This window comes from Carettochelys insculpta, chromosome 1 (genome assembly GCF_033958435.1).
Source record: "Carettochelys insculpta isolate YL-2023 chromosome 1, ASM3395843v1, whole genome shotgun sequence".
Lineage (NCBI taxonomy): Eukaryota > Metazoa > Chordata > Testudines > Carettochelyidae > Carettochelys > Carettochelys insculpta.
In genome coordinates, this window is record NC_134137.1 from 292,673,946 (window position 1) to 292,686,044 (window position 12,099).

General features: G+C 47.8%; 1 protein-coding gene across 6 annotated transcripts in view; it reads left to right on the plus strand.

Annotated features, from left to right (window-relative positions):
• The first annotated feature begins 242 nt into the window (after positions 1 to 242).
• The window catches only part of NR2C1 (nuclear receptor subfamily 2 group C member 1), a 116,779-nt gene continuing 104,922 nt past the window's right edge, over positions 243 to 12,099 (plus strand). The window contains exons 1-2 of one of the 6 annotated variants that reach the window (XM_075011771.1): positions 243 to 428; positions 4,624 to 4,804. The gene's annotated coding sequence lies outside the window, so the exon portion shown is untranslated. The remainder of the gene's footprint in view (positions 429 to 4,623; positions 4,805 to 12,099) is intronic. The other 5 variants (XM_075011746.1, XM_075011728.1, XM_075011762.1 and 2 more) reach the window with 5 other exon arrangements.

The following is a 12,099-nucleotide window of genomic DNA, read 5'->3' on the forward strand; positions in this document are numbered from 1 at the left end:
CGCCGGCTTTTCACGGCCCCGGCAGCCGCGCCGAGCAGCGCTCGCCCTTGGCCCCAGGCGCTCGGGTGGAAACCTGGACCCGGACAACCCTCTCCTCCGGCGGGGGGGGGAGGCGCTGACCCGTAGCCACCCGTCGCAGCTCGACTCGGCTCCCCTCAGGGGGTTCCCCGAGCGCAGGCGTCAGGACCGCGCACGCACCCGCCCGCACCCCCCGGAACAGGCCCAGTCCCGCCGCAGCACGTGGCTCCCGGAGCCCCGCCCTCTCCGGCGGAGTCCTCGCGCCGCCGTGCAGTGCGCGCGCAGGCGGGGGCGGCGGACGGAGCGCGGCGCAGCGGCGCGGAGAGGGCGGGGTCACGAACTCTGACCTGCCGGAGCCGCTACCGACACATAACCCCGCAGGAGAGGCCGCCAGGAGCCGGGCCCGCCAGGTGAGAGCGGCCGGGGCGGAAGCAGCCGCCGCCGCCGCCACCTCCCACCGGGTAGCGGCGGGCGCGGGGTCCGGCCCGGGGCCTCTGACCCGTCTCTCGCTCCGACCCGCGCCACGCCCCGGGGACTGGGGAGCGGCTCCCCACCCGGCCCTGGGCGGCACCTCCGTCCTGGGTTCCCCCGAAGGCGGCCCCGCGCCCTCCTGACCTTTCACCTGGCAGGAAAAGCTCGCGGTGCATCTCCCCTCCCCTCCCCGGATCCGGGGGCGCGGGGCTGGGGCTGGGGCTAGGGCCGGGGCTGGCTCCTGCGCGGCGGCGGCCGCACATCCGTCTTCCCTGGCGCCGCGAGCCGCCGGGCAGGGAGCGGACGTGGGAGAGGGAGCGTTAGCTCCGGCGCCCGCAGCAGCCATCTTGTGTGGGGCCGAGCGGCTGTGAGCGGGGAGGCTGGGCCCTGCCTTGTTCCCCCGCCTGGCGGGGCTGTGTGGCTGCTGCCCGGCCCGGCTCCCGGGCGAGCTGCGGGGCACCGGGCTCCTCCCCGCCGCCGGGGCTGCGCTAACGCCACCTTGTCAGTGACAGGCGCTTTCACTGCCTGGGTGCGGGGCTGAATCTGGGGGGAGCTGCTCCCGCCCCGCCTTTTGTCTCCGTCGGGAGGAGAAGGGGCTGTGGTGTGGGCTGTGCAAGGGGCTGGCCGAGTAGCGCCTTTTTGAGCGAAGTAGACATCCAGTTCACGCGTCGGAGCAGCCATTTTACTGGAGAGCAGCCGCGTCTACCCCGTGCGTGAAACCACGACCGCTCTTCCCCCCGCCCCCCCCTCCGCGACCTGGCCAAAGGACTGTTAGTTAGTAAGGAAAAGGCTTCCACAGTGTATGGGAAAAAATTTGTGAACTCTCCCTCCACACCTCAAGGAGCTCAACCCGGTGCTTGCTGTACTTGGCAGCGCTGCCGACCAAAAGACCCTTCCAGGTAGCGTGACTGTATTTCCCTATGCGAAATACGGGACACCTGGTAAAATGGCCTGGAGTTAAGTGAGTTTGTTGGCAATCCATCAGATGTATACAGCACAAACATTCAAAATAGCATTCATTTGACTGAGCATCTATTGAAAAGACATAGTGCTTTATTGTAACACAAATAGGCATAAACTTAAAATATATACCTACAATTAGGAGGTTATTGCTCTAGAGAAGTTCCTGCCTTGTCCTGATCTTGCTGTGCTCCAGGATATGGGCTGGTAGTGAGAGAGGTGTAGGAGCCAGAGTGTTGGGGGAGGGCGGGGACGGGTGTGGAATGAGCTGCTGGGCATGAGGGCTGGGTGCGTGTGCAAGTGGGCATTAATCAGGGATGGGGGCAGGGAGGAGCCTCGCTGCTAAGTTCTGGAACAATGTCAGCCATGTGATATTTTTGCAGCAGTATGAAAAGAAAATGTAATGTATAGGCCAGTTTCCCCCTCACCCCCATTTAATTTCACTGGAGTAAGTGGATTTACAACACAGATTACACTCCTAGCTTTCAAAGTGAAACAATACAGTAAACCCTCAAGGTAGGCAGGAGTTGCGTTCTGCATAACACAGATTTTTGTGCAAGTTGAGGGGAGACTGCAGCCTGATCCTGGCTCCCCTGGGTTTGCAAGGGCTAGGAAACTGACTAGCCCATGAGGGCTAGTCAGTTTCCTGTCTCTCAAAGTGGCAGGGTGCTGGGAACCAGGGGGCAGCTTGGTTCTTGTCTTCCTGAGGTTTGGGGGACTAGTCAGTTTCCTGGGTACTGCAAGCAGCAGGGAGAAGGGAAGCAGCAAGCATCATCATCTGGGGCTGTCACTGGGGCCTGGGCTGGGAGCCCAGCTGCCTCCCAGCTACTGGGTGGCAGGATCACGCACCCCTCACCCCACCTGCAGCTGGGGACCCAGTGGCTGGCTCTGCTGGCTTCTAGCTATGCAGCTGCAGGTCTGCCCACTCCCCAGCTGGGGACTGCATCTGGCTCTGCTGTCTTCCAGCTGTGGGGGATCTCCCCTCCCCCGGGCTCCACTCTCTCTCACCTAAAAGAAAGATGTGCACTCAAAATGTGCATCTCTTGCAAGGGATTTCTGGTTATTCCATGCCTGATACCTTGCAATACCTCATTGTATCCAGTACAGCACAGAGTACCTTTTAATATCCATACACACTATGCCAAGCCCATGGCCAAACCTTCCAACCTGCCAACAATCTGTATACAACAGACCTACCTTCTAATACTCCACTCTGTAAACAGGATTTTCAGAGCTTGTAACTTATAAGTCCCCATTAGAGGCACAGCACTGAAAGGCTTGGAAATCCTCAGGCCTTGATCTGATGCTGCCTCCTGCAGTCTTCCACTGTTATCTCCCATCATAGGTTTCGCTCTCCCAAACAGTGACTTGACCTCCCATCTAACCACTGGGCCCAGCTGCCCCTCTCCACCTCAGAGATGCCCAATCCACATGGTTCCTGTTTGTTTCCTAGTTGCTGTCTGTAGGCCACCCCTTTCTTTCTTCCCCCACTGGGAAGTCCTGGCCTAATTAGCTTCCCGCATTCCCCATGGCAGAGCCAGATTGAGATAAGAGCTGCAGCCTAATGATATAAATACCCCTTCCCAAACAAATGCTAAAACTTGATGGAACTCACTTCTCTAGAAATCCAACTCTAATTGAAAAGTCATATAAACAGGATCTGTAGTAAAGTTCTTCCATTTTTTAATTTACCATGCACCATATAGTAAACTTACACAGGATATTAAAAAAAAATTGATCAGTTTCCAATAGCTACAAAACTTCTCAAGAATTCTTTCCCTTCTAAACCACTAACACCTGTGAAGAGCGGAGCAGCCAAACCCCTACCCCAAACCTATTTCTCGCATCACCTCACCTTTTTCCACTTTCTCTGAATGGGTGGGGGCTGTGGCTCTGGCATTAGAGGGGAAGGTACAAGCACAAAGAATGGAGTAGGGGGTTAGCCTCTGCAAAGTGGGGGAGGGGTTTCCACCTGCCATAACTGCCTGACAAATTTAAATGGGTCTGGAGCTCTCAGGTGCCTTTAAATTGTTTGGGGTCCTGGGCATTTGCTTCCTTTGCTCCTCCCCTCACCATCAGTAGGCCAGGCTGAACCCCCTTCCAAACTCCTGGAGCCCCCTCCTGCTGCACCCCAAGCCCTTCATCCTAGGCTTTACCTCAGAGCATTCACTTTTAGCTGGACCACCCCCCTTCCATATTCTGAACACATTATTTTTGTACTCACCACAGATCCTGGGGGGGCCCACAAAATCTAATACCCTGGCCTCCAGAAGAGTTAATACAGCCCTGCCAGCCCTCCTCCATGATTCAGCTTCATTGTCCCCTTCTTCCTTTCTCTGCTCCCTCCTGAACCCAGTCCTCCATCCTTCATGGGATTACTCCAGACCTGTGATCTCCCATATAACCCCTGGCCTGGGTCGAACTGCCCTTTACTCCAGCGACTTGCCTGTTTGCGCTGCCTGTGGGCTACCATGCTAAGTGCAACCCACCAGCAGCTGTACCTTTCCCCCCCCCCCCCCCGGTGACTGTCCCCTGTTTCCCACCATAGGGCCCTGTCCTCCGTACCCCAATCTCATTACCTGCCAGCAGTGTTTGGCAGGTGGTGGGAATATCAGACACAGCCTCCTCTGTCTTTCTGAATCAGTTTGAGCAGATTAAACAGCCGCTACGCAGCCTGATCCTTGGCCCCACCTCAGACCCCAGAGTCTGTTGGCCAGAGCATGTTTAAACAAGTTGTTGAAGCAGCCCACACACCTCCTCCAGCCGGCTCATTAAACGGACAGCCCCTGCTGTTTAAAGAGATGTCTCTTTAAAATTCAGGTCCCTGCTTTGCAACAGACAGGGTAATTAACCTGTTTTTTTACAAAAGTGGGGACACTCTCCAGGGAGCTAAAAAAGGGGCAGTGCTGGCTAAAACGGAACAGATGGTCGCCCTATTTCAAAGACAGTACAGACCATTCACTGTCAGTACTCTTTTCTGTTTTGTCCTATTACCGTGTTAAGTCTGATGTGAAGGGTCCTCTTTGGTGCAGTGGGCAGGCTTCCTCTCTCAGCATTCTCACTTGGGTGGTGGCAGCTATTGCCCAGGTCAGAGAATCTGTGCCCTTGGGAAGCTTTTAGGCAGAAGCCTATAGAGGCAAGGGATTTTTAGGTGTTTTTTTTTTTTTTTTGCAGCCTCTGCCTTCTACATTGTCATTGTGGGAAACAGCCTTGACATGAAAATCTGAAGAAGTGGATCTTACCCACAATAGCTCATGACCTAATAAATACGTTTGTTAGTCTTTAAGGTGCTACAGGGCTGCTTGTTTTTTGTGAAGCTACAGACTAACTTGGCTGCCCTCCGAGAGCATTCTCGGTGAGTGTTTTAATTTATACGGTCACGCTACAAATGGATGTGAATGCTGGTATGACAGGTGATCAAGTCTAGTAAGACATTGGGACCGTGTCTACACTAGCACCCCCCTTTTGAAAGGGGGATGCTAATGAGATGCATCAGAATATGCTAATAAGGCACTGTGATGAATATGCAGTGCCTCATTAGCATAATGGTGGCCGCAGCACTTTGACAGTGCCACTTTCGATCGCCTGTGGCTCATCTATGCGGGGTCCTTTTTGAAAGGACCCCGCACACTTCGAAATCCCCTTATTCCTTTAACCAAATAGGAATAAGGGGCTTTCAACGTTTGCGGGGTCCTTTCAAAAAGGATCCCGTGTAGCTGAGCTCTAGGCGATTGGAAGCAGCATTTTTGAAGTGCCGCAGCTGCCATTATGCTAATGAGATTAGCATATCCTGATGTGTCTCATTAGCATCCCCTTTTTGAAAGGCGGGGTGCTGGTGTAGACATAGCCTGGATGTTAAATCTGTCTTGGTTGATTCAGATCTGTTCCAGACAAAATAGTAACCAAAACTTTGAGGGGATAAGGCTTAATGCCATTTACAAACCCTTGTTTATTTAGGCTTATATTACCAGACTTATTTTGTCGCTCAAAAATTCTGAAACCAACATGACTACAACTACTCTGGGTGCAGGTAGTGTGAAGACTGATCTTTTCCATTTTTAACATATTATGAAGGTATAATGTAAATTGTCTATCAAATTTTGACAGGATCGTATCACGTGATATGGCAGACTTACTGTTTGCCACTCATTTTGTCCCAGTGTGATTATTTTAGATTAATTGTACACATTAATCTGCCAGTCAAATGCAAAAGGCACAGTCTGTGCGCTGTAAAACACATGCATTTTGTTAAAGCTGATTCTTTTTTGTCAGAATACATTTGTTGTAGTGGACCTCAAGTTCAATGCAGGGCAAAGCTATCCAGACTTCTTGCCAAACGCTGAGCATATCACTGACTGTGTATTAAACCAGGTGTTTGCAGCTGGTAGTGGCTGCTCTTGAAAGGAGGCATAAGTGCTAATGCTATAGTCACTGGCTCTGTTCGTATTTATATGTATTATTGAAGCATGTAGGACCTGTTGTGCTGATGTTACTTACTTTACTTATAATAAAAATATATATAGTTCAACTTCTTAGTCAGTTGGCTCTGGGCAGCTCTTTCACAGGAGAGGTTGTTAAAAACTGAAGCACTGCAGATTCAGACGAAATGACCTTGTTCTCTGTTGTCTTTCTGTTTACACTTAGAGCATTTTTCTTTTGGGAAAAGTTAATTTGGCCTTACACTTTCTTGCCACATCGTATAGTTTGAAATGGCTTTCTAGGGACAGTGTTTTCTGTTTGACAAGAGTTTCTGTGTATGATTTTTGTCTCTTTACAATATTGTATCATCTTTAATTGGCATTTGTCACCTCAGGAACTGAATGTTCTCCAGAAGAAGGAAAATCACGTTAGTGATTAGTGATCTGTTTTGTGCTAGTTCTCCTGGGCCTGTGTTAACAAAGTATTCCTCTCTTCCTCCTTTTCTCATTTTTCAATGCTTTTTACTTGTAGCTGTGAGAAAACTAAATCAAAGAAATATGTTTTACATTTCATTCTGAAGGCAGTGAGCTTTGTGGGCATTCTTATCTTCTCCTTCAAAGAGTTCCGTAGCTTTGCTCCTGATGCCAAAAAAGTTGCCACTCCCATGAGTTTCACATTTGAAGTTGAACATCATGATTCCTACAGAATAGTGCTTTGATAAAGATCATTCTCATGAAAGATGGTTCCAACTCATCTGTCTTAAGTTAGCTCTAATTTTTTTCTGTAGGTTGTTGAAAAGGAGCTATTGGAACTGATGGTTATGGGACTGTGGTTGCTATTGACAGTCTGTCTCTATTCCTCAGATCTGAAATGTATTTACTCGTTCTTTAGATTCAAAGTTATCTGTTTTGTTAATACAGATTCCCATATGTAGTGTGTAAGACCTAAAGCATTTATAATGACCGAAAGTTGAGTATTACATTGCTTATATTTTGTATGTTGGTATATTTATTTTTAGTTGTTGTTTTACTTACTAGTTTATTGTATATGCACAGTAGTTGGCTAATGTGTTAATTCTTTTTCTCCATTCAATAAAGTTGCTGTAGTTCTGCCAATATTTGTGAAGCAGAAAGTTTTCACATAGATAAGCTATGGTTTTAATTCTGAAAAAATAAGACCAGTTTCCAAATATAGGGGACCCATCTATGTGTCAAGAATCTGAAATACAGTGTTAGAATATGCTTATTCTCTTAGCTTTGGAGTTACCAGTAGATTAGTTTTGTTATCTTGATTCTTGGTTTCTCTTATGAGAGAATGAAAACTACAGCTAGTAGATGTGAAAACAAGAACACTTTGTGTACATAGCATTATATATATAATTATTACCTATGGAAAATTATAAATAGTCACTGTTTCTTAGCAATGATACTCAGTATACAGTTTTAGATGTCTTCATTTTAATCCTAGAATTCTCTTCCACCATGTTGACAAAGATTATTGGGGTATCCCACCAGCTGCTAAAAATACCGATAGTTGGGAGGTCATGGCTTGGGCAAGTAGAGAGCTGTGCAGGGTACGTATTTATGCACATACAGGTTAAAACTCCCAAATCTGGCATTCTCTCATCTGGCAGCATCTGGCAGGATCAGAAAGTTCTGGGGCTGGGAACAGAAGGGGCCTGCCACACCAGTGGCAGGAGCCCAGGGCAGGGCAGCCACAGCTGGTCTGGTGGCAAGTGGGTAGGGGTGCGGGACAGCAACCAGGGAGCCCTGGGCCAGGAGCAGCAGCAGGAAGTAGTGGCCTAGGCTGGTAAACTGGTAGCCAAGGCTCACGGCGGTTCGTCACAGGGCTGCATGCAAATCCCCTGGCTGGAGAGCAGTGGCTCATCTCCAGGTTCAGGACTGCACGCAAAGTGGTGGCCCCCAGAAGTTGCCTAGCTTGCATGTGTTTAGGTCTCCAAGGTGGAAAAGAATTTTGGGGGCTTGCTGCCACTGGGGGGAACTCTCCCCCCGGTGGCTAAGATAGTTGGGGGTGACCACTTCAGCTGACCCCCCACTGAATCCCCTCCCCCACCACACCCCTAACATGGAATTACTGGGGCTTGCAGCCAGCAGGGAGAAGTCTCCCCTGGTGGCTAAGATAATCAGGGGCTTTCTGCCACCAGGGAGAAATCTCCACCAGCAGCTAAGATAGTTGTGGGGGGGAACCACTTCAGTGGGCCCCCACTGAATCCCCCCAACCCCCGAGCAAGGGACCAGTGGTACTTGCAGCCACCAGGAGGATGTCTCCCTCGGCAACTAAGATATTTAGGGGCTTGCTGCTGCTGGGGGGATGTCTCCCCTGGTGGCCAAGATAATCAGGGGCTTGCTGCCACTGGGGGGAAGTCTCCCCCAGCGCCTAAGAGAGTTGGGGGTGATCACTTAACTGGCCCCCCACTGAATCCCCCCATGCCCCTGTCAAGGGACTAGTGGTGCTTGCAGCTGCTGGTGGGGGAATGTCTCCCCCTTTAGCTAAGATAGTCGGGGGCTTGCAGCCACCAAAGGAAAGTGTCCCCCAGCAGCTGAGCGTGTTGGGGGATCTACTTCATCTACTTCAACATTCCAAGCAGCTCTGCCAACTCAGACCACAGCACCATGCCAAAAATATTTTCAGGGCTTGCTGTCCATTGCAGACACCTGTTACTTTGATATTTCTGTTATAAAGTCTTTTTGCTAACATCTACATGTGTCTTCATGCTGTGACCCCCTCTGAAACACAGGGCTTGGGGGGCGTGTGCTAGTTGAGATTCCAATTTGTGTTCCAATTTCCAAGTTCAGTGTATGAGATTTCACTGCCATCCCCCGTGTTGGCAATGTCTATGTAGTGAAGTGGGAAGTCGAAAAAATTTCCTAGACTTTTCTATGCTCTTTCTTCTAACTTTGAGAGTACAGTCAGGGTTCCTGTATTATTGTCAGGGATCGGATGCAATGATGGGAGGTGGGACACTCAGTGGATGGCCAATGGAGAACACAGCCGTTGCACAGAAGCCTAATAGTGCACCGGAAGGCCAAAGACTCCCCCACCTCGGCAATTCTCTCTTTTGAAAAATTTTCCTATCCTCTCATACTTCAAGCTTTTCAGGGATATTTCACTGCCATCACCAGTGTTTGCAATGACTTTGTGATGAAGAAGGAAGTCAAAAATCTTTTTTTCTTGACTTTTCTATCTTCTTTTGTTTAACTTTGAAAATACAGTCCAGGTCTCTCTATATTTTCAGGGATTGGGTGCAATCATGGGAGGTGGATACACCCATGGATGGGCAGTTGAGAACAAGACAGCCTGTGCACAGAAACCTTATTATGCACCGGAAAGCCAAAAACTCTCCCTTCAGCAACTCTCTTGCAAAAACTTTCCTATCTTCTCTTTCTTCAAGCTTTTCAGGGATCAGATGCAATCATGGGAGGGAGGAGACTGAGAATTTGGCTACGGAAGAAAGACATTTCTGTAAACTTTTTTACCATCTCTGTGGATGCCCTACTTTTGCTTCCTTCCAATGGGAAAAATGGACTTTTGCTTACCACGGGAGGGGAATGAGGAAAATGCAATGTGGGAAGATGATCTCAAAGACCAGCGAGCATACACAGAATGCTACAAGGATGAGGGAACTGTGGGATAGGTTCCCACAATGCATTACTGCATCTGTCAATATTGCTGCAACACTCAAGTGGCAAACAAGTCGACTTTGTAAGGAGCACATAGGGAGGTGAGGATGGTCAAATTTGAACTTATAAATTCCAGAATTACAAAATTGATATTAATAAATTCGAATTTACCTCTTAGTGTAGACGTAGCCGTAGTGGTGAACTCTCTAGTTCATCCACATGCAAGCTTTGTAGGTACATTAGATGAACAGGGCAGAGTGGGTATCAGCATTGAATCACCATGAGAAAAAGAAATAGAGCAGTAAAGCAGTTAAAACACTGAAAAAAACTATAGGAATAGGCAATATAATGAGCAGTTAAATCCTAATGGGGCTAGTGCAATCTAAACATTAGGGAAGATACTTCAACAGTTATGGATGCAGTAGAAGGTTCTGGATGACTGTCTGAACGCAATAGTTGTATCAGTCCTGAAGAAAGGAAAGCCTCCCAGCTGATCAGAGAGGTACGGGCTTATTATTAGTACCAGGAAGAAGAATGAAAGTAGTTATTAACAAATTAGGGGTGGTTTAAGAAGATGTCATAAGCAAGGAATAGTGTAGCTTTAGCCAGGTCAGAGTTGTAGTGCTCTGACAGTTATTTTAGGATGAGTGTGAAAGGGAATGAGAGTGATGTTTTCATAGAAGTCACCAAGGGGTTTGGTTTGGTTTGGAAGCATGCATTATGAATAGTAGTAAAATCCTATGGAGTTGCAGCAGGTAAAGTTACTGCAGTTATAAAAGTTAAGTACAAAAATTCCCATAGTGCCATAAAATTTGGTGGTAAATAGCTTGTGTAAGTCAGTTTGTTGTAAAACAAGGGGGTCTGAAGTCACTAGCACCTTTCATCAGGTTTTTAAACTAGGTATTAAGAATGATAAATGAATTGAAGGGTGTGACATTTGAGCGGATGACATCCTATGCCTTGGAGATTCATTTGTATTGATGATGGTATTCTTACCTACCTTGGAAATTTGTGTAGTTGGCTTAGATGCACAATTATGTTTTCATTGTTGGCATTTATTGTACCTTTTAAGAGAGACAGTAGGTAAGGAAGACAGCAGTGTTAACATTAGAGGGGAGAAATAGCTCGGTGGTTGGTGCATTGGTCTGTTAAACCTAGGGTTGTGAGTTCAGTCCTTCCAGAGGCCATTTAGAGAGTTGGGTGAATAGATGTCAGAGATGGTGCTTGGTCCAGTCAAGAAGGTAGGGGACTGGGCAAGATGACCTCCTAAGGTCCCTTCCAGTTCTAGGAGATGTTTATCTCCAATTATATATATGTGTATATAAAGTCATAGAATAAATATGTGTATTGTTAGGAAGATTCATCTTTGCTGATGTTAATCTGTTTTACCAAAATCAGTGAAGAGTTCTGTGGCATCTTAAAGATTAATACATTTATTTGGGCATAAGCTTTCATGGACTGGAACCCAATTTGTCAGTTGCATGAAATGGAAACTTCAGTTTTACAGGAATACATACCTATCCAAAGATGGGTGTAATACATTACTAAGTGGAGGACCAATGCTAACAAGATCAATTCAGTCAGGGGGATATGACCCACTCCCAAGAGTTGATGAGAAAGTGTAAACCAAATGAGGGCAAATTACTTTTTATAGTGAGCTTGCCACTCCCAGTCTCTCTTCAGCCCATCTAATAGTGTCATATTTGCATATGTGTTCCAGTTCTGCAGTTTCACGCTGAGCTCTGTCTTTGAATGTTTTTTGCTGAAGTATGACAACTTTTAAGTCTCTTACTGAATGTCCAGGCAGATGGAAGTATTCTTCTACTGGTTTTTAAATATTGCCTCTCTTGATGTAATTTGTGTCCATTTATTCTTTTGAGTAGAGATGGTCTGGTTTGGCCAGTGTACATGGCAGAGGGCATTGCTGGGATGTGAAGGCATGTATCACATTAGCTGATGTGCAGGCAAGTGAGCCCTTGATGGCGTAGCTGATGTGTTTAGGTCCTGTGATGGTGTCAATTGAGTAGATATAAGGATAGAATTGGCAACAGGGTTTGTTGCAGGGATTGGCTCCTGGGTTAGTGATTCTCTTGTGTGGTTTATAGCTCTTGGTGAGTATTTGCTTCAAGTTGGAGGTTCAGTCTGTGAGCGAAGACTGGTCTGCATGCCAGGGTCTGGAAGAGGGGGGAGAGAGTCTTCAAGCATAGGCTTTAGATCCTTGATGATGTGTCCCAGAGGCTTTAGCTGGGGGATGTAGATGATTGTCGGGTATTATGTTATTTTCCTTGTTGGGTCTGTCCTGTCATAAGTGACTTCTGGATGCCTGCCTGGCTCTGTCAGACTGTTTCTTCACTTTCCCAGAGGGATATTACGGTTTTAAGAATGCTTGAGAGAGACCTTGTAAGTGTTTGTGTTTGAGGGATTGGAGCAAATGCAATTCTATCTTAAGGTGTAGCTGTCAACAATGGATCATGTGATTGTTCTGCAGAAAGCACGAGGCATGTAGGTAAGTATAGCAATCAGTAGGTTTCCAGTATAAGGTGATATATATGTGAACATCACTTATTTGCACTGTAGTGCACAGGAAGTG